General features: G+C 42.8%; 1 protein-coding gene across 1 annotated transcript in view; it reads left to right on the top strand.

Moving 5' to 3' along the window:
* Nucleotides 1–15,758: 15,758 nt before the first annotated feature.
* The window catches only part of LOC140722387 (collectin-10-like), a 151,673-nt gene continuing 144,056 nt past the window's right edge, over nt 15,759–23,375 (top strand). Inside the window, exon 1 of the mRNA XM_073037165.1 lies at nt 15,759–15,847. The gene's annotated coding sequence lies outside the window, so the exon portion shown is untranslated. The remainder of the gene's footprint in view (nt 15,848–23,375) is intronic.

The following is a 23,375-nucleotide window of genomic DNA, read 5'->3' as shown; positions in this document are numbered from 1 at the left end:
GTACACATCAGACTTCCAATATAACTCAGAGTCATGCCATGTGCAGAAGTTCGCTGATGACACGGCCATAGTGGGGTGTGTCAGGAATGGACAGGAGGAGGAGTATAGGAAACTGATACAGGACTTTGTGATATGGTGCAACTCAAACTACCTGCGTCTCAATATCACCAAGACCAAGGAGATGGTGGTGGACTTTAGGAGGTCTAGGCCCCATATGGAGCCAGTGATCATTAATGGAGAACGTGTGGAGCAGGTTAAGACCTACAAGTATCTGGGAGTACAGTTAGACGAGAAGCTTGACTGGACTGCCAACACAGATGCCTTGTGCAGGAAGGCACAGAGTCGAATGTACTTCCTAAGAAGGTTGGCGTCATTCAATGTCTGCAGTGAGATGCTGAAGATGTTCTATAGGTCACTTGTGGAGAGCGCCCTCTTCTTTGTGGTGGCATGTTGGGGAGGAAGCATTAAGAAGAGGGACGCCTCACGTCTTAATAAGCTGGTAAGGAAGGCGGGCTCTGTCGTGGGCAAAGGACTGGAGAGTTTAACATCGGTAGCTGAGCGAAGGGCGCTGAGTAGGCTACGATCAATTATGGATAACTCTGAACATCCTCTACATAGCACCATCCAGAGACAGAGAAGCAGTTTCAGTGACAGGTTACTATCAATGCAATGCTCCTCAGACAGGATGAAGAGGTCAATACTCCCCAATGCCATTAGGCTTTACAATTCTACCTCCAGGACTTAAGAACTTTTTAAAAGCTATTAATGCTTTTTGAGACGGTGATTTAGATGCATATCATATTTTTTTTACTGAGTTAAGTATTGTATGTAATTAGTTTTGCTACAGCAAGTGTATGGGACATTGGAAAAAAGTTGAATTTCCCCATGGGGATGAATAAAGTATCTATCTATCTCTATCTATCTACCAACAGAGCCTCCCCACCCCCTCTGCTTTCCTGCCTGTCTTTTTGATACGATGTGTATCCTTGGATATTAAGCTCCCAGCTATAATCTTCTTTCAACCATGATTCAATACCACCTACAGTATCGTGTATGCTACCTTATTACATATATTGTGCACATTCTAATAGAACCCCTTCAGTCCTGTATTCACCCTTTCACATTGCAACTCATCCTGTTGACTGTAATCTGCAGCCTCTCCTGTTGCAAAGAACGGGGCGAAACCAAATGCAAGACACAGGCACAGTGACTGAGTTAGGATGCAGACGAGGGTGTGAGAGTGGTTGGAGCGGAATGGCAAACAGGAGGGTGAACAGAAAAGCAGGACACAGGCAGAACTTTTCTTGACACAGGGTGTTGCTGGCGCTGAACGGCAAACAGGAGACAGGCGGCAGGCTAAACTGATCTTGACACGGAGCGTAGAAAGGCAAGCGGTAGACAAGAATTTTTCTTGGCACGGTGAGACAGAGTTACACAGGTAACCCTCGGTACTGATGTAAAACTTAGAATACTTACCTTGACACAGAGAGACTGAGTTTCACAGGTAAACCTTGGAACTGGAGTAGAACTTAGAAATGTTATCTTGACACAGAGAGGCAGAGTTACCCTGGTAAACCTTGGTACTGAAGTAAAACTTAGAATGCACAATCCTAAGTGGCCAGGAACATTAATTACCACACTGGCTAAACAACGATCTGGCAATGAGTGGATGTAAAACCAGCATTTTTATGTTGCAAGTCTTGATGAGAACCAGGTGTGTCACTATCAAAGAGAATTAGGAAAAAATAGGGAATTAATGGTTGGGACTGTGATACAATCAAAGGGAATTAGGAGAAAATGGGGAATTAACGGTTGGGACCACGACATCTCCCTGCTAGCAGTCTCACTGCCTCTGTTGTAAACCAACTAACTCATCCTCAGCACCATCACCCTGATTCCTATCCTCCTACCAGATTAGTTTAAACCCTCCCAAACAGCTCTAGGAAAGCTGCCCTCAAGGATTCAGTGCTAGGGATTCATAGTTCAGTCCGAGTAAGCACTGGCAACTTAGCATCAGAATTCCAAACATGTGGATGAAATCTTCTGGACAAGGAAGAGTATCATTCTGCACCTGTCTTGCAGAAACACAAGCACAATTAGGGCCTGGAGTCACGAATTTCCAGATTTGTGTGATTTTATTTCAGCTTTTACATACAACTGATTCTTTGAAAATCCAAATCCTGGCACGCCCTCTGTAAATGGGTGCAGATTATGATTTCAGCTGTGGGACCCTTAGCTCCAAAATCAGGTCCACCTCAAAGACCTGCAAAGTCGCCCGTAAGCAAGTTTGAAAAGTTGGTTTTGAAATAGAAGGCAATTTTAAACATGACTGTGGGTTTCAGGAACAATACTCCATTCAGCTCAGTATCTGATTTTCTGGTTTTTGACCTTGAAGTAATTCTGATGAGAGTGATCTGCTTGGATGAATGCAGACAAAAGTTTTTCACTGTATCTCGGTACATTGGGCAATAATAAATTTAGAAAGTGATTAGACCATGTGACATAGAAACAGGATTAGGCCATCCAGCCCATTGGGTCTACTCTGTCATTCCATCATGGCTGATTTATTATCCCTGTCAACCCCTTTCTCCTGCCTGATCCCTGTAACATTTGATATTTTTATTAATCATAAACCTCTGGAGCTTTGCTTTAAATATACCAAACATCCTGCCCACATCTGGCTGTGGTAGAGAATTCCACAGTTTCCCAACCCTCAGGTTAAAGGAATTCCTCCTCATCTCTGTTCTAAAGGGACATTTTTCCATTCTGATGTTGTGCCCTTGGGTCCAAGACTCCCTCCCACCCCCCCCCCCACCCTCCATGGGAAACATTCTTTCCATATCCATCCTATGTAATAAATCACTGACAAGCTAATAAATAAATATTTGGCTACATCCTCAGACAGAGAACAACAACACAGATAGCTGGCATGAAAAAGCGAGAGGAGCTCTCACGCTCTGAGAGGGGCACATCGGAATCCTCTTAGAGATATGCCAAAGGGAAATTCCTGTGCACCAGTGATATGGGCCCAGCCTGCTCTCCAGGATGAGAATAACACGCACAGTGGAGGGACTTTGAAAGAAAGGCATGCGAGTGCAAAAGACACACTTATCCAAACACACACACAAACACATCCACAAAGTGCCGGACGAACTCAGCAGGCCAGGCAGCATCTATGAAAAGAGTAAAGAGCCGAGACCCTTGATCAGGACTGAGTGTGCACATGGCTAAAGAGTCAGAGGCTGCAGAGATCACAAAGGGTGAGAGGTGAGAGAGGATTTCACTGAACTCCTGTCAAAGGGAAAATTTAAACTTCTTCAGGGTAGGATTCCCCCAAACACACTTCATAATAGTAGTAGTAGTATCACAAAGATACTACTGTTTACTGTTCATTGTTTACAAAGAAATCAACTGTTTACTCTTTCCCCCAGATGCTGTCTGACCTGCTGAGCTCCTCCAGCATTTTATGTTGCTTTAGATTTCCAGCATCTGCAGATTTGCTCGTGTTTGTCACAGACCTATCCATGTGTGTGGACTCATACACACGCACACACGTGACCGTGCATGTGCACACACACATAAACGCATGCCTGCACACTCACGTAAACATACAAACACACAAGTGCATACATACATAAACACGTACGTGTACACACACACACACACACACACACACACACACACACACACACACACACACACACACACACACACACACACACACACACGGCAATATTAAACGTCAGCAGTCTAAACAGAATTTTAATTACCTTTAAGTAAGCAATATCTTTAGAACATGTGGGGGAAGGTGACTCAACTTCCAGTGAAAATATTTTTTATTCATTGAGATTTGGAGGTGTTGCTGGTGAGGCCCCACATCTGTTGCTTGTGCCTTATTTCTCTTAAGATTGATGAGTCATTTACGACTGCAGCAGGCGCCTAGGTGAAGGAGTTCCAGTGGCTGGATCCAGGGACAATGAGGGGCTTGTAATTTCTTTTTCAAATTAAGATGGTATGCAATCTGCGGACCAGTCTATTGGTATTGGCAGCGGTGTTCATTTAGGCTAATCACGAACAGAAGAAAATCTGCAGAGGCCAGAAATCCAAGCAACACACACAAGATGCAGGAGGAACATCCACAGATGCTGCTTGGCCTGAGGAGTGCCTCCAGTATTTTGAGGGTATTGTTTTATTTAGGCTAGCTGTCCTTGTCTTTCTTGAGCCAGAGGTAAATGTTGCAGCTCTATAAAACCCTGGTTCGACCACATTTGGAGTATTGTGCTCTGGTTGCCTCATTATAGGAAGGACGTGGAAGCTGTAGAGAGGGTGCAGAGGAGTTTTGCCTGCATGTCTTATGAGGATAGGTTGAACAAGCTAGGGCTTTTCTCTTTGGATAAGATGTGACTTGATAGAGATGTACAAGATGATAAGAGGCATAGATCGAGTGGATAGACAGAGATTTTTTCCCCAGGGCGGAAATGGCTAGAATGAGGCTGCATAATTTTAAAGTGATTGGAGGAAAGTTTAGGGAGGATGTCAGTAATTGCTTTTTTTCCCTTAGCGCTGAGAATGATGGGTGCCTGGAATGCCTGGAATGCATTAGAGGCAGATACAATCGAGACATTTGAGATACCCTTAGACATGCACATGGATGAAAGAAAAATGGAAGGCTGTGGTTTGTGTAAGAAGCAAGGGTTACATTATAGAGTAGGTTAACAGGTTGGCACAACAGTCTGTGCCAAAGGACCTGAACTGTGCAGTACTGTTCTACATTTCATGTTCCATGTCAACATTTAGGGGCTGTCTAACAGACTGTTCAGACAAAGGCCTGATAAAGCTGAACTCATGTTGCCTTGCCTTCCATCTTGTCAGAAAGGAATGGCTCTGTGAGTTCAGCTTTAACAGGACATTCCTCTATCACAAGCTCTGGGTACGTTCTGTCCCACCGTCAGGGCAGTGGCATCCATTATGAAGGACTTTTACCACCCAGGACATGCCCTCTTCTCATTACTACCATCGGGGAGGGGCTACTGAAGCTCAAAGTTTATACTACCTCTTCACACTGTCGGGATGGAGGTACAGAAGCCTGAAGGTGCACATTCAGTGATTCAGGAACAGCTTCTTCCCCTCTACCATCCGATTTCTAAACGGACATTGAACCCGTGAACACTACTTCACTACATTTTTTTATTTCTGTTATTTTGCATTACTTTTTTAAAGTTAACTGTTTAATAGACAGATATATATCTAATACAACTCATTTTTTCTCTATATTTATTTATCTTGCATTTCATTGAACTACTGCCATAAAGTTCATAAATTTCACTACACACCAGTGATATTAAATCTGATTCTGCTTCTGATTCAGATTCTGACCTTGAGATTCATTTCTTAACAGGCAGCCATGAAACTAAGAAAGCTGGGAGAACCCATATGTATAAAAACGGGCGTTGAACACTCACTGTGCAGAGAAAAGAGACACATCATGCAAACAAAGAGCGTTCTGAGCTGAAATCTACAAAGAGAGTCCCATAGTCCCATAGAGCTGATTAAACATAGTGGAGCAGTAACCTGATCCTGTCCGTCCCTTGCCTCAGCTTTTCAATCTCATCTGGTGCCAATCACTGGGTTCAATCACATCGTTACCTTCTTGGGCCTAGGCCTCACCACCTTGACTCGGCCTGTCATTGACTTTTCCGATTTGACGTGGTATCCCAAACATGAAGTTCAGTTGATTTGGTTCTCTCTTCACTCACTCCTCGCCGCCTCGGTTCAACCTCCGGCACGGCCTTTACATCAATTGAGCCTTGGGTCCTCCTCGGTCTCGGCGATGGGCCCGCCAACCCGCTTCGCCTCGGCTCTGCCACATAGAATTGCCTTCAAGTCCAAAGGGAAGTTGCAGACTATTACTTGGTGATGACGGTTTGTCAGAAAAAGTGTGATTGACAAAGTATTTGGTTGTTTTCCTTGTTTCGTAAACCAGAAGTCACTGAAGTTCACCAGTGCCATCTTAAACCGAAAGACACACACTCAACAATTTAGGAACAGCTTCTTCCTCTCTGCCATCAGATTTCTGAATGGATCATCCACCTCACTATTTCACTCTTTTTGCATTGCTTTATACATACATATATATATATATATATATATAACTTACTTACTGCCTGATACAGTGCTGTTGTGTAGGGCAGCAATGAAGGTCCTTTATCCCTGGGCTTCCTTCACTGTGTCTTCACTACTGTCAGTCATGCAGGCCCTGAGTGGAGGCTTAGGAATACCATCGCACTCAGATGTGGAATTGCATTGAATTGAATTGTCTTTATTACTTACATCCTTCACATACATGAGGAGTAAAAATCTTTACATTACGTCTCTGTCAAAACGTGTCATGTGCAATTTATGCAACACGCACAAAATGCCAGTGGAATGCAGCAGGCCAGGCAGCATCTATAGGAAGAAGTACAGTCGACGTTTCGGGCCGAGACTCTTCGTCAGGACTAACTGTAGGAAAAGATAGTAAGAGATATGAAGGTGGGAGGGGGAGGGGGAGATCTGAAATGATAGGAGAAGACCGGAGGGGGTGGGATGAAGCTAAGAGCTGAAAAGTTGATTGGCAAAAGGGATACAGAGCTGGAGAAGGGAAAAGATCATGGGACGGGAGGCCTAGGGAGAAAGAAAAGGAGAGGAGAGCACCAGAGGGAGATGGAGAACAGGCAAGGAGTGATTGTGAGAGGGGCAGAGTGAAAAAAAAGAGAGAGAAGGGGGGGGGAGAGGAACAAAAAATAAATAATAAATAAATAGATAGATAAATTAATAAATAGATAAATAAATATATATATAAATAAATAAAGTGACGGGATAAGAAGGGGAGGAGGGGCATTAACAGAAGTTAGAGAAATCAATGTTCATGCTAATTTATAACAATTTGTAATAAATAATTTGTACGACAGGACAGTTAATATAACATAGAAATACAGTTGTATCAGCATGAATTAATCAGTCTGATGGCCTGGTGGAAGAAGCTGTCCCGGAGCCTGTTGGTCCTGGCTTTTATGCTACGGTACTGTTTCCCAGATGGTAGCAGCTGGAACAGTTTGTGATTGGGGTGACTCAGGTCCCCAATGATCCTTCGGGCCCTTTTTACACACCTGTCTTTGTAAATGTCCTGAATAGTGGGAAGTTCACATCTACAGATGCACTGGGCTATCCGCCCCACTCTCTGCAGAATCCTGCAATTAAGGGAGGTACAGTTCCCATACCAGGCAGTGATGCAGCCAGTCAGGATGCTCTCAACTGTTCTTCTGTAGAAAGTTCTTAGGATTTGGGGACCCATACCAAACTTCCTCAACCATTTGAGGTGAAAGAGGCACTGTTGTGCTTTTTTCACCACACAGCCAGTATGTACAGATCACGTTAGATCCTCAGTGATGTGTATGCTGAGGAACTTAAAGCCGTTCGCCCTCTCAATTCCAGATCCATTGATGTCAATAGGAGTTAGCCTTCTCCATTTCTCCTGTAGTCCATAACCAGCTCCTTTGTTTTTGTGACACTGAGGGAGAGTTTTTCCCCTTGACACCACTGTGCCAGAGTGATGATTTCTACGTAGGCTGCCTTTGCTACTATTTGAGATAAGGCCAATCAATGTAGTATTGTCAGTAAATTTAATTAACAGATTGGAGCTGTGGGTGGTGACACAGTCATGGGTATACAGAGAGTAAAGAAGGGGGCGTAGGACACAACCTTGAGGAGCACCTGTCCTGTGTTGAGGGTCAGAGGGGCAGAGGTGAGGGAGCCCACTCTTACCACCTGCCGGCAATCTGACAGGAAGTCCAGGTTCCAGCTATGCAAGGCAGAATTCTTCATCACTGTTTCTGTAACAGTTTTGTTTCACCAGTCAGGATTGAACCCCCGAACCTGGAGGACCAGTGGACCACTCTGAGTCTGGCCTCCACCCTTTGATCTGTTTGGGATGGGTGACCCTAGTGAAAGTCATATGCCACCCTGACTCCAGCCAGCATAGCTCCTGGGACATTGAGACACGCAAACTTCAAACCACAGCAAGGTTGTGATTCTCTTAGTGGATATACAGTATATGTTCTCAATGTAATTTAGAGTAGGGTATTTTTTTGTCTTGCACTGTGCAGCTGCACTAACAACATTTGTCAGTGCAGACTATAATCCTGATTCTGAAATGCAGTTTATTGTCCACATGCCAAACTTCTTAAATTGACCTGTGCGGCATTTAGACTCTGAGGGTGTTGCACTGACGGTAAAGATCACGTCTGTCAGATGTGAACCATATAATTAAATTTATGGCATGCTGCTTTTTTCTTCTTAGTGTGCATGTAGTCACAGGCAGCAGCAGCCTCATCGTGTGGCATTCTCACCTTCCTAACGATCAACGGGATGGACCAAGCCCCCAAAACCTAACCCCATGGCTGCAAAATTCACAATGATCCATCACACAAAGTCAACGTGGAGCACAGTGCCACATCCCCAGGGTCTAAGTGCCCGCATAGGCAGGTGGGCAAGCTGGCAGTACGGCAGGCTCGTCAATCACTCTCATGAGAATGCACATTCCAGTTAATTACCCTTCCATTATGGTTGGATTTAACTCCCACCTTTTCATTTCAGTCTTGTTGAGACTTGAGCAAAAAGCACAGCTCTGTTTACCCTCATCATTGTCTGGGAAACAGGACTACCATTATGACTGACGCCATCAAGGAGTGCTGTTCATTTAGCATTCAGTTACTGCTTCCAGCCACGGTTTTGGTGTTGACTTCCATTTGAGAGTTTTAGTTAATGGCTGTGTTGACCTAGCGTTTATTGTTTTTAAACTCTGCAACAGATCTCATTAAAGTCAGTTCCAGTGTCTCTCTCTCTCTCTGCACTTGGGCCAAATCTGAATGTTTTAATAGACAGTAGTTCAGTTAGTGAACATGCATAGGGTGCTGAAGATAGTTTTCATCAGTCGGGGCATGGAGAATAGAAACTGGGATGATACTTTGTGGAAAGGCCTACTCCACACTGTATCCCAATCAATTAATAAGTAAATAAATAAAAATCTTAAGTCCTTATTCTGTGACCACTGATGCCAGGCAGACACCCTTTGAAGAGTATCTTGTAAAGACACTGCCCAGAAGAAGCCAATGGGAAACCACTTCTGTAAAAAAATTTGCTAATCCTAGTCAAAGCCCATGATCGCCCAAGTCACAAGGCATAACACATTCTGCTGATATTTATAGCTTTTGCGAATAAATAAGCAAAAATAACCTGCAAAATCCCGCTCCAACAAACCTCTGAGCTCACAGACTGCTTGTCCATCATGTCCAATTTCAAAGTATACACCCAGTGTATGCCTGTAATGCACCCAGTGTTACAATCATTCAAGGCTTATGACAAATATTCATACACTGTTTGTACCCTGATGCCCTTGGTGCAGCTGGAAGTTCCACTGCCTGAACATAATGTCGGCAAACCAGTGATGCTTGGCTAACACGAGGAAATCTGCAGGTGCTGGAAATTCTAACAACAACACACAAAATGCTGGTGGAACACAGCAGGCCAGGCAGCATCTATAGGGAGAAGCACTGTCGACGTTTGGGGCTGAGACCCTTCGTCTTTTAATGCGAGACTCTTTTGATTTGAAAGTGTAAATGGTAGAAGTACAGATTTTGTCCCTTCCCAAAACCATATCCTTTCTCATCTCTTTTCAGAAACTCAAGTACGTTGAGGCCCTATATCTAAGAAAGGACGGAGAGAGTCTTGAGAAGATTTGTGAGAATGATTGGGGGAATGAAGGGGTTAATGTATGAGATGTGTTTTATTGCTCTGGGCCTATATTCACTGGAGTTTGGAAGAATGAAGGACTTTCTCATTGAAACTTGTTGACTATTGAATGACTTAGATAGAGTGGATGTAGAGAAGATATTTCATAATGTGGGTGAGTCTTGGACCAGAGGGCACAGCCTCAGAATAGAAGAAAGTCTCATTAGAAGAGAGATGAAGTGGAATTTCATTAGCCAGTAGGTGGTGAATCTGTAGAATTCATTACCACAGATGGCTGAGGAAGATGAGTCTTTGGGTGCACTTAAATCAGTGGTTGATAGGTTCTTGATTAGTAAGACTGTCAAAGGTTATGAGGTCCCTTTGGACCAACAATCCTCTATTCCTGCCACTTTCAATCCTTCACATACCACGGAGAATAAACAGTACAGAAACACGTCACTTACTTCGCAAACATCCCCAACAATCCTTTGTGAATAATTTGTCATGTTGAGTGCTGCAAGAGCTGAAAGCTTGCAATCACCTTTAGACCGCGCTTTAAGAGGAATCCATTGGCAAAAGCAGCACGATAATTGTCACAGCACCAGCGTTCCGGGTTCAATTCCACTGCTGTCTGTAAGCAGTTTTTACGTTCTCCCTGTGTTTATGTCGGTTTTCCCAGGTGCTCTGGATTCCTCCCGCAGTCCAAAGACATACGGGTCAATTAGTGTCCGTAAGTGTGGGCATGCTACGTCAGTGCCAGACTCTGCGTTGGTCGTTGATGCAAATGACACATTGCACAGTATGTTTTGATGTACTGTACATGTGACAAATAATGCTCATTTCTACCCGAGGTGGGAGGGAGACTCTGAGACTCAGGCCGATTAAGCCACTTAATTGAGATTAACCCGATAAAACTGGTGCTGTCATCCCCAGCAACGGTGGCACTTCCCACATGGGCAATGTACTGTCCTCGATCTCACATCTTAGTGCCTCAGTACTCACACCAGCCATCACTGAATTGAAGGGCACTGGCTCATTCGACCTGTATGACCTGCTACCATTCTGTTTCTCTAAATAACATAAATAAACATGTAGATATAGCATCAGTCAAATTCCTTCACAATCGTGTACTCTGTTGTAGTGAGGCAATACTTTTTCAATAGAAAATCATTCCTCACTGTCAATCAGTGCTCAAGGTTTAGATTGAGCTAACTCACTTATCATGGACGACTTTAGAAATTGTTCAGGGTGAAGCATCGCAGAGCATTTTACAATGTCAGCAGCCACCATACCAGTGTGACTTATCACAGTATGAGAAAACATGCTAAATGAACCCCAAATAAACAACACTGGATTGGAGGGAATGTCTTATGAATGAGCTAGGGATTTTCTTTTAGAGAAAAGGAAAACAATGGGCAACTTGCTAGATGAGTGACATAGGTAGATTGGACAGCAATGGCCCTTTTCTGAGGGCAGCAATGGCCAATACCAGATGACATTAATTTGAGGTGAATGGAGGGAAGTTCAGGGGAGATGTCAGAAAGCGGTAGGCGCTTAGTATTTACTGCTGGGGATGGTGGTAAAGGCTGATATAACAGGGACATTTAAGAGACAAGGTTGAAATAAAAATGCAATGTTATGGACTATATAGGAGGGAAAGATTAGATTGATCATGGAATAGGTTGATATAGGTCAATAAATGTATCTGGCTCCAAAGGGCCTGGACTGCACTGCCTTGCTCTATGTTCTATGGTCAAAGAAAGGCAGCAAATAAGGCTATATTCAGAAATACTCAGGTCACACACAGCCACGTCAATGTTGCAAATGCTCCTCAGATACATCTGGGAACTGGAATTCAAACTGAGAAACATAACCTACCAACTGGCAAGCTACCGACTGACATAATTAGACTCACTGAATCATGTCTCAAGGCGAGACTCAAAGATTCAAAGTACATTTATTGTCAAAGTATGTATGCAGCATACATCCCTGCGATTCATTTTCCCCACAGACAGCCAGGAAATGAAGAAACACCGCAGAATACATTCACGTAAGCCATCAAACAATGACCACACAAACAAGGACAAGTCACACAAATGGCAAAAAAGTGAGTGGATTGCACATAGAATATTAAACATCAAGCAACAGAGTTTTTGAAGCTGTCTAGGATTACTCAGTTACTGAGATGTCATGGTATTGAGTCAAACATGGGGACGGAATCATCCTCCTGACTACCACCAACCATTATCCCTCAGCGGACGGATCAGTGATGCTTCATGCTTCAAGAATTGTGGTCTTCCATATCTATCACTTTGATAGCATCTGCAACAACCAGTGTGTGAACCAACACAAGCAATAAGATTTCAAGATTTCAAGATTGTTTATTGTCTTTCTTCAGCACACGATTGTGGAAGAGAGCAAAAAATTGTTACTCTGGATCCGATGCAGCTTGAAAAAAACATAATAGGCATAAATAACACAATAAATATAAATATAATAACAATCCTATGAATCACAATGTACAAGTTACTGAGTATAGCTATATATACACCCTGTGGCCACTTTATTATGTAAACCTCAACCATCAGGCTCTTGAATAAAAGAGGATAATTACACTCATCTATTGAGATGTTCCCACAACCAATGATCTCACTTTAAGGACTCTTTATCTTGTTATTTCATGCTCTCGGTATTTATTGCTATTTATTTATATTTGTATTCCAACAGTTTGTTGTCTTCAATGCTCTGTTTGCAGTCACTATTCCACAACTATGCTGAGACTGCCAGCAGAAAAAAACACAATCTCAGGGTTCAACCCGGTGACGTGCATGAACTCTGATAATAAATTTTACTTTGAATTTTACTTCTAGTAACTAATAAAGTTGCCTCCACATGTATGTTTGTGGTCTTCTGCTGCTGTAGTCCATTCACTCAAGGTTTGATGCTTTACGCGTTCAGAGATGCTCTTCTGCACAGCACTGCTGTAATTGTGCAAACACGAGGAAATCTGCAGATGCTGGAAATTCAAACAACAACACACACAAAATGCTGGTGGAACGCAGCAGGCCAGGCAGCATCTATAGGGAGAAGCGCTGTCGACGTTTTGGGCCGAGACCCTTCGTCAGGACTAACTGCTGTAATGTGCGGTTATTTGAGTTACTGTTACCTTCCTGTCAGCTAGAACCAGTCTGGCCATTCTCCTCTGACCTCTCTCATTAACAAGCTGCTTTTGCCACAGAACTGCCGTTCATGGATGCTTTTTGATTTTCGCGCCATTCTCTGTAAACTCTAGAGACTGTTGTGTGAGAAGATCCCAGGAGATCAACAGTTTCTGGGATTCTCAAACCATCCTGTCCAGCACCAATAATCATTCCACTGTCAAAGCCACTTAGATCACATTTCTTCCCCATTCCGATATTTGATCTGAACAACAATTGGACCTCTTGGCCGTGTCTGCATGCATTTATGCATTGAGTTGCTGTCACATGACTGGCTGATTAGATATTTGCATTAACAAGCAGTGTGCAGATTTGCAGCTCAAAACTGGAGATACTTTAAATATTTCGGAACATCCGCAGCAACAGAAATGCACATTATCTCTATTTGTAATCTTACAGCCAGGCATATCGCTTAGGGGAAAATCCTGCCTGATGAACCTGTTGGAATTCTTTGAAGAGATTACAAGTAGGATAGGTAAAGGGGATGCAGTGGAGGTTGTACAGTCTGAACTTTCAGAAGGCCTTTGACAAGGTGCCACACATGAGGCTGTTTACCAAGTTAAGAGCCCATGGTATTACAGAAAAGTTATTGGCATGGTTAGAGCTTTGGCTGATTGGAAGAAGGCAGCGAGTGAGAATAAAAAGATCCTTTTCTACTTGGCTGCCAGTGACTAGTGGTGTTACACAGGATAGAGTTGCTGGTGAGGAAGGCAAATGCAATGTTAGCATTCATTTTAAGTGGTCTACAATACAAGAGCAGGGATGTGATGCTGAGGCTTTATAAGGCACTGGTGAGGTCTCACCTTGAGTATTGTGAACAGTTTTGGGCTCCTCATCTAAGAAAAGATGTGTTGGCATTGGAGAGGGTTCAGACGAGATTGACAAGAATGATTCCAGAAATGAAAGGGTTATCATACGAGGAACGTTTGATGGCTTTGGATCTGTACTCAAAGGAATTTAGAAGGATGTGAAGGGATCTTATTGAAACCTTTCAAATGTTGAAAAGCCTAGACAGAGTAGATGCAGAAATGCTGGGGGAGTCTAGGACAAGAGGGCACAGCCTCTGGATAGAGGGGCGTCCATTTAAAACAGAGATGCGGAAACATTTCTTTGGCCAGAGGGTGGTGAATCTGTGGAATTTATTACCACAGGCAGCTGTGGAGGCCAAATTGTTGGGTGTATTTAAGGCAGAGTTTGATAGGTTCTTGATTGGCTATGGCATCAAAGATTATGGGGAGAAAGTTGGGGAGTGGGGTTGAGAAGAGGTAAAAATGGATTAGCCATGATAGAATGGTGGAGCAGACTCGATGGGCCAAATGACCTAATTCTGCTCCTATGCCTTATGGTCTCATGGTCTTATATTCGTTGCCCAGCACTATTATCAAGCCAGGGCATGACAACCTATGGGGCAGCACAGTTCCACTGTGGTTAGCACAATTACTTGAGGATTGTTGGGGGGGTGTGGCTCGAAGAAGCTAAAGAGCCTATTCTGTGCTGAATCTCAATTAAAGAATAAAATACCATAGCTGATTTATTCCTCCTCTCAACCTCAATCTTCTACCTTCTCTCTGTAACCTTTGATGCCCTGACTAATCAAGAACTTATCAACCTCCACTTTAAATATACTTAATGAAGTAGCCTCCACAGTTGTCTGTTTTGATGTTTTGATGCACATGTGATCAAAGCTGATCTAATATTTCACAGATAAAGCACATAGGAGCAGAATTAGGCCCTTTGGCCCATCGAGTCTGTTCCATCATTCCTCCTAACTACCTCCTGCACCTTGGCCTCTATTACAGAAACAGAAGACCACACCTCCACTACTTTATTATTTCTCCTCAGAGTCACCTTATGTACAGACACTCCTTTACCTTGTGTCGCTTAAAGAGCATACAATCAGTATATGAGCAATCTTAACTATTTTTATTTACTTTATTATTTCTTTTATTGAGATGAAGCGCAGAGTGGGCCTCTCTGGCCCTTCGAGCCACACCGCCTAGCACTTCCAATTTAGCCCTAACCTAATGATGGGACAATTTACAATGACCAATTAACCTGACAACCTGTACATCTTTGACTGTGGGAGGAAACTGGAGCACTCGAAGGAAACCCATGCATTCATTGGGAGAACATTGGGAGAACTCCTTAAAGGCAGCAGCAGGAATTGCCTGAATTATAAAGTGTTGTACTAACCATTATGCTACCGTGTTATCCCTTATTGTATTGATCTTTTTATTACTGTGTTCTTTATTTTATTGTGTGTGTGGTTTTTTGTGCTTTATTGGATCCAGATTAACAGTTATTTTATTCTTCTTTACTCTTGGGTATTGGAAATAGCATTAAACAATCTTAAATCTTAAATCTTGAAACTGGAATATTGTTGCAAGTTTTAAGGCAACTCACAGCACATTGCGAATTCAAGAGGATACCTTAAACTGTATTAACTGGTGTGAGCCAGTCTCAGTCTTTGCGAGGAACAGAGTGGAGAGCTCTGACCACACACAGCGGATAAAACAAGCATGTCATATAAATTATCATACTTCTGGATGACATTGAGCAGACACAGGTCAATCATTCATCAGATTCCCAGATTTTTATTTGAATTTACTCTGTTTAAGAAATACTTACGTTCTTTTTGTGAAGACTACACACTTTCTAATTGTTTTTCCTTAAAAACTTTAATATAACCAAAGACGATCCATTAAATGGAAAAACTGCGTAGGCAATGTAAAACATTGGCTCCATGCTAAAAACTACTCCCTAGTAAACAAATGTTAACAATTTGTAAACACTCTGGGAACGAGGGGATCTGCTTGGGGTACACAGACAATTTCTTCCATTTTCTTCCATAGCTCCGAGAGGTAAGCTGTATATTTGTATTAAAGAACGTGCAAGACTTGCGTTTTGTCAGAACCTTTTGCTTGTGTTTATTTTCTTCTATGTGGTTTGACTACTTTAATGGGGCCTCCGAGTAACAAAAATGCAATAAACGGCCAGTGACTCATAAGCTTTTATTGCACGTAATTTTCGGTGTACTTAAGTGAAATACTTAACAGAATTTTGGGAGAACATCAGTTTTCAGTTTTGAAGTAATATATGCATACCAGTGATAACTTTTCTATGTTCTCATGGGATTTCTGAATGCCTTTCACCGCCATCGTTTTGTATCTGTATTTTTGTACTTATGAATCTAAGTAAATGGAAAGGCATGTAAAGCCTTTTTCATGTAATGACACATCTAACTCAAATGTAACAGCTGCATGTTTTTGCCGAGCCTCAAAGGGGAAATTTATAGCTGAGAAGTTACATTACATGATCGAGTATGAAATGTCAAAAGCAGACAAAAAGCATAATCTTGAGTTTAACCAAAATGTCACAAATTCAGTATGTCAGGAAAATATGATTAAGTCCTTTATTGGGAAGCAAATAATGCAATCTTGACAAACCCTGAATTATTCAGTTTGGTTTGGATCAGGGAAAATCCAATTATTGAAATCGAACATAGAAATTTGCAGCAACGCACAGCCCCTTCTGCCCTGAGTGCCATGCCAACCTTTTAACCTACTCTAAGATCAATCCAACCCAGGGATCCATGGACACCTTGCTTGATGATATTGGTACATGGCATAAAAAGGGTTGGGAACCCCTGATCTTACCCTTAGCGGAGTTGCTCAGCGATCTCTGCTGGGACCTCTGCTGTACGTGAGTGAGTGAGGCCTCCGTCGGTCAGGGTCGACAATAGATGTTGTGTCCTAGCTGTCTAGATACACAAGCCTGGGCAGTACGATATGGAGATCAAGCTGCTGCCCTTGTACCAAGCCCTCTCTCTCCACGTATCTGATGAGCCCAAAGGAACAGCAGAGACTGACACAAATGGTACCAGCAGCATTGCAGAACTCAATGTAGAACTGCTTTAAGAACCCCAGCTCCAGATTTCTACCTTGGGGTTTACTCCCAAAGCCGTCACCATGAGTGGGTATAGCCACAAGGCAGCAGAGATTTGAGATCAGAGCTCTCCTTCTCCATGAAAAGGAAATTGTAGGCAGGTTAGCCTAATCTCAGTGGTTGGAAAAGTGGTGGAGTCTATTATTAAGGAAGAGGTTTTGGGGTACTTGGAAACTAATGATAAAATAAGTCAAAGTCAGCATGGTTTCAGTAAAGGGAAATCTTGCCTGACAAATCTGTTAGAGCTCTTCAAGGAAGTAACAAACCATGGACAAAAGAGAAGAAGTGGAAGTTATTTACTTGGATTTTCAGAAGGCACTTGATAAGGTGCCACACATGAGGCTGCTCAACAAGATATAATTCAGTGGTATGACAGGAAGAATACTGGCATGGATAGAGGAATGGCTGACAGGCAGGAGGCAGCGAGTGGGAATAAAAGAGGGCCTTTTCTGGTTGGCACTGCTACTTTTCACATTGTTTGTCAATGATTTGAATAATGGAATTGATGGCTTTGAGGAAAAGTTTGTTGATGATACAAAGATAGGTGGAGGGTAGATAGTGCTGAGGAAGCAATGAGATTGAAACAGGACTTAGACAAATTGGAAGAATGGGCAAAAATATGGCAGATGGAATACAGTGTTGGAAAATGTATGACAATGCATTTTGGTAAAAGGAACAATAATGTGGACTATTATCTAAGTGGGGAGAAGATTCAAACATCAGAGGTGCAGAACTACTTAAGAGTTCTCATGCAAGATTCCCAGAAGGCTGATTTACAGGTTGAGTCTGTGATAATGAAGGAAAATGCAATGCAATGTTGGCATTTATTTCAAAGGGAATAAAATTGAATTAAAATGAATTGACTGAGGGAGTGTCTCCATCTAAATGTGCAATGTGCAATTTATAGTAATTTATAATAAATAGTATGTACAACAGGATAGTCAATAATACATAGAAATGCAGTTGTATCAGTGTGAATTAATCAGTCTGATGGCCTGGTGGAAGAAGCTGTCCTGGAGCCTGTTGGTCCTGGCTTTTATGCTGCGGTACTGTTTCTCAGATGGTTGCAGCTGGAACAGTTTGTGGTTGGGGTGACTCAGATCTCCAATGATCCTTCAGCCCTTTTTGCATACCTGTCTTTGTAAATGTCCTGAATAGTGGGAAGTTCACAACTACAGGTGCACTGGGCTGTCCACACCACTCTCTGCAGGGTCCTGCTATTGAGGGAGGTACAGTTCCCATACCAGGCAGTGATGCAGCCAGTCAGGATTCTCTCAATTGTGTCCCTGTAGAAAGTTCTTAAGATCTGGGAGCCCACACCGAACTTCTTCAACAGTCTGATGTGAAAAAACAAGGAGATATCTGAGGCTTTATCTGACTAAGACACTAGTCAGGCCCCAAATCTCAGAAATGATGCGTTGTCATTGGAGAGAGTCCAGAGGATGTTCACAAAGATGATTCCAGGAATAAAGGAAATCCTTTTAGAACTGAGATGTGGAGAAATTACTTTAGTCAGATGGTGGCAAATCTGTGAAATTTGTTGCCATGAGCAGCTGTGGAGGCCAAGTCACTGGGTGTATTTAAGGCAGAGATAGATAGGTTCTTGATTAGCCAGGGTATCAAAGGGTATGGGGTGAAAGCAGGGGAGTGGGGATGACTGGCTGAAATGGATCAGCCTATGATTGAATGGCAGAGCAGACTCGATGGGCTGAATGGCCTACTTCTGCTCCTAAATCTTATGTATCTAACATTTGAGGAGTGTTTGGCAGTTTGGGGCCTACACTCACTGGAATTTAGAGGAATGCGGGAGGATCTCATTGGAACCTACCAAGTGTTGAAAGGACTAGATAGGGTGAATGTGGAGAGGATGTTTCCTATGGTGGGTGTATCCAGCATGAGAGGGCACAATCTGAGAATTGAGGGGCAATCTTTTGAACAGAGATAAGGAAGATCTTTTTTAGCTAGAGAGTAGTGAATCTGTGGAATCCTCTGCCATGGACTGCAGTGGAGGCGAAATCCGTGGATATATTTAAGGCGGAACTTGATAGTTTCCTGATTGGTCACGGCATTAAAGAAGTGAGAAGGCAGGTGTGTGCGGTTGAGTGGGATCCGGGATCAGCCATGATGGAATGGCGAATCAGATTCGATGGGCTGAATGGCCAAATTCTGTTGTTATGTCTTACGGTCTTATGGCTGATGAGCCATATCTGCCCAAAGTGTCTGGTTTTAAGGTGCCTTTGTCCCTTCTTCTGTCAGTAGAAATGGTTCCGCCAATTTAGAAGCTAACCCACTCGTGAAAGCAAGGAGCTGGCCTTGGTTATCACAGACTGTTTCAGATGTGTACCATTGGGAGCTTGTCCACTTTACCATCCCGGCTATAATAAACTTAAGGAACCACTGCTGTTTGTAATGTATATAAATGACCTGAATGAAAATGTAGATGGATGGGTTAGTAAATTTGCAGATGCTACAAAGACTGGTGAAGTTGTAGGTAGTGTAGAAGACTGGCAAAGCATACAGCATGATACCGACCAGTTGCAGATATGAGCCGAGAAGTGGCAGATGGAGTTTAACCCAGATAAATACGAGGTGCAAGGAGACAGTATAGTTTCAGCAGAGAGATCCTGGGATCTGAGTTCATAGCTCCTTGAAAGTGGCTGCACTCGTCGATAAACTGGTTAAGAAAGCTTATGGAATGCTTGCTTTTATTAGTCGAGGCACTGAGTCCAAAAGTCAGGTGGTTGGGTTGCAATTTTATAAAACTCTGATGAGACCTCATCTGGACTGTTGCATACAGTTCTGGTCGTACCATTACAGGAAGGATGTTGGGGCTTTCGAGAGGGTACAGGAGAGGTTCACAAGAATGCTGCTTGGTTTAGGTGGCTTGAGCTATCACGAGAGGCTGGAAAAGCCTGGGCAGTTTCTCCTGGAGCACCGGAGGCTGAGGGGAGATCTGATAGAGGTTTATAAGATTTATGAGTGCCATAGATAGAGTGGACAGAGAGTGTCTGTTCCCCAGGGTTGAAATGTCTAATACCAGAGGGCATGCGTTGAAGGTGAGAAGGGGTAGGTTCAATGGGGATGTGAGGGGTAAGTCTTTTACTCAGAGAGTGGTGGATGCCTGGAATGCATTCTCGGTTTGATGGTAGAGGCAACTACATTAGAGGCTTTTAATGTACATTTAGATAGGGACATAGAGGATGGAGGCTATGGTCATGGTGTCGATAGGAGGGATTAGTACTTGGGTGTTTTTGATGTACTTTTTAGCTGGTTCACCACAGCAAACGATTGTTTCTGTGCTGTACGCTTCTATGTTCTATAGTCCTCCAGTTTTCTATTATCTATGTGCCAATCTAAAATTTTCTTAACAGAACCGAGAGAATATTTCAATGCAGGAGTTTCACTGTAATACTCTGCCTAACTGATAGGCTCATCAACATTTGATTAACATCTATGGTATGATTTTATTTAGAATAAATTCACCGGAATAGAAGAATGAGAGGAGATTGCTTAGAAACCTATAAAATTCTAACAGTTCTAGACAGACCAGAAACAAGGAGAACATTCCTAATGATGGCAAGTAATGGTGGAATATGATCAAAAATCCATTTTGGAGCCAAGACCTATAGGAATTTCGTTGCCCAGAGGATGGTCAGCCTGTAGAATTGTCCAACACAGAAAGCAGTAGATTCAAGCTTGTTTAGGAAATAGTTATTTCCCAGGATTCCAAAGAGATCAGAATCAGGTTTAATATCGGTGGCATATTTCATGAAATTTGTTGTCTTTGCAGCAACAACACAATGCAGTACAGAGTAATAGAGAAAAACAACTGTGAATTATGATAAGTAAATATTTATATAAAATAGTTAAATTAAATAAATTGTGCAAAATATAAAAATAAAGAACTAGAGAGGTAGAGTTCATGGGTTCAATGTCCATTCAGAAATTGGATGGCAGAGGGGAAGAAGCTGTTCCTGAATTGTTAATTGTGTGCCTTCAGGCTCTTGTACCTCCTTCCTGATGGTTGCAATAGAAACAAGACATGTCCTGGGTGATGGGGGTCCTTAAAGATGGATGCTGCCTTTTTTAGGCATCGCTCCTTGAAGATGCCCTGGATACTGCAGAGGCTAGTGCTCATGATGGAGCTGATTGTGTTTACACCTTTCTGCAGCTTATTTTGATCTTGTGTAGTCGTCCTTCCGCACATCAGAAGGTGATGCAGCCAGTTAGAAAGCTCTCCACAGTGGGTACATCTGTAGAAATTTGTGAGTGTCATACCAAATCTCCTCAAGCTACTCATGAACTCACACACAAGATCACAAGACAAAGGAGCAGAAGTCGGCCATTCAGCCCATTGTGTCTGCTCCACCACTCCACCATGAGCTAAACTATTCTCCCATCTAGTTCCAATTTCCAGCTTTTTCCCCATATCCCTTGATACTCTGACTAATTAGATACCTGTCAACCTCCTCCTTACACACCCTCAATGATCGGGCCTCCACAGCTGTATGTGGCAACGAATTCCATAAATCCACAACCCTCTGGCCAAAAAAATTTCGCCTCATCTCTGTTTTAAATGGGTACCCTCTAATTCTAACACTGGGGCCTCTTGTCCTGGACTCACTCACAAGGGAAACAGCCTTTCCACATCTACTCTGTCCAAACCTTTCAACATTCGAAATGTTTCTATGAGATCCCCTCTCATTCTTCTATACTCTAATGAATACAGTCCAAGAGCCGACAAATGCTCCTCATGTGTTAGACCCTGCATTCTGGGAATCATCCTCGTAAATCTTCTCTGAACTCTCTCCAACATCAGTACATCCCTTCTAAGATAGGGGGCCCAAAACTGCACACAGTATTCCAAATGGGGTCTCACCAGTGCCCCATAGAGCCTCATCAACACCTCCTTACTCTTATACACTATTCCTCTTGAAATGAATGCCAATATAGCACTCGCTTTCCTTACTGCCGATCCAACCTGGTGGTTAACCCTCAGGGTATCCTGCACTAGGACCCCCAAGTTCCTTTGCACTTCTGATTTTTGAATTTTCTCCCCATCTAAATAATAATCTGCCTGATTATTTCTTTTTCTAAAATGTACAACCATACATTTCTCAACATTGTATCTCATCTGCCATTTCTTTGTCAACTCTCCTAGACTGACCAAGTCTCTCTGCAACCTTTCCGTTTCTTCAACACTTCCTGCTCCTCCACCTATCTTGGTGACATCTGCAAACAGCCACAAAACCTTTTAATCCATAATCTAAATCATCGATGTACAGTGTAAAAAGAAGCAGCCCCAACACCGACACCTGCGGAACACCACTAGTAACTGGCAACCAACCAGAATAGGATTCCTTTACTCCCACCCTTATATTATATATATATATATATATATATATATTCCCTCTGAAAAGACATTGCAACTGGTTTAATTACATGAGGTCTTACCTGACATGGTAACCTAGACAAGGGATATTCAAGCTAGCTGAGTAAAGTCAAAGTTATCAAAGGACCTGTACTGTGCTGTGCTCTTCTATGTTCTAATGCTCATAACCTTAGTCTCTTGGTTATTTGAATAATTTTTTTCAAAGTGTGGGTAACTATTGCATCCCCAGCTTTACTACTGTGTATCCATGAAACCATAAGATTGCTTCATAGAACCATAGAACATTACAGCACAGAAACAGGCCTTTTGGCCCTTTTTGGCTGTGCTGAGCCATTTTTCTGCCTAGTCCCACTGACCTGCACCTGGACCATATCCCTCCATACCCCTCTCATCCATGTACCTGTCCAAGGTTTTCTTAAATGTTATAAGTGAGCCCGCATTTACCACTTCATCTGGCAGCTCATTCCACACTCCCACCACTCTCTGTGTGAAGAAGCCCCCCCCCCCATGTTCCCTTTAAACTTCTCCCCCTTCACCCTTAACACATGTCCTCTGTTTTTTTTCTCCCCTAGCCTCAGTGGAAAAAGCCTGCTTGCATTCACTCTATCTATACCCATCATAATTTTATATACCCCTATCAAATCTCCCCTCATTCTTCTATGCCCCAGGGAATAAAGTCCTAACCTATTCAACCTCTCTCTGTAACTCAGTTTCTCAAGTCCTGGCAACATCCTTTGTAAATCATCTCTGCACTCTTTCAACCTTATTAATATCCTTCCTGTAATTCGGTGACCAATCATCAAAGAACCCCAAGATACTGCCACGAGGATCCAACAGATTAATTTTGGCTTGCCTCTCACCTTATCTCTTTTCCTTACCTTCCTATCACCTCCCTCTGGCTCCCCTTTCTGTTTCCTGTCTCCTATCAGATTCCTTCTTCTTCAGCCTTTTAGCTTTTCCGCCTATCACCTCCCAGCTTCTTATTTCATGCCCCTCCCCCACCCACCCACCTTCCCTCTCACCTGGCTTCACCTGTCAGCTTGTACTCCTTC

This window comes from Hemitrygon akajei, chromosome 1 (assembly GCF_048418815.1).
Source record: "Hemitrygon akajei chromosome 1, sHemAka1.3, whole genome shotgun sequence".
Taxonomy (NCBI): Eukaryota; Metazoa; Chordata; class Chondrichthyes; order Myliobatiformes; family Dasyatidae; genus Hemitrygon; species Hemitrygon akajei.
This window is presented reverse-complemented; position numbering and strand designations above follow the sequence as displayed.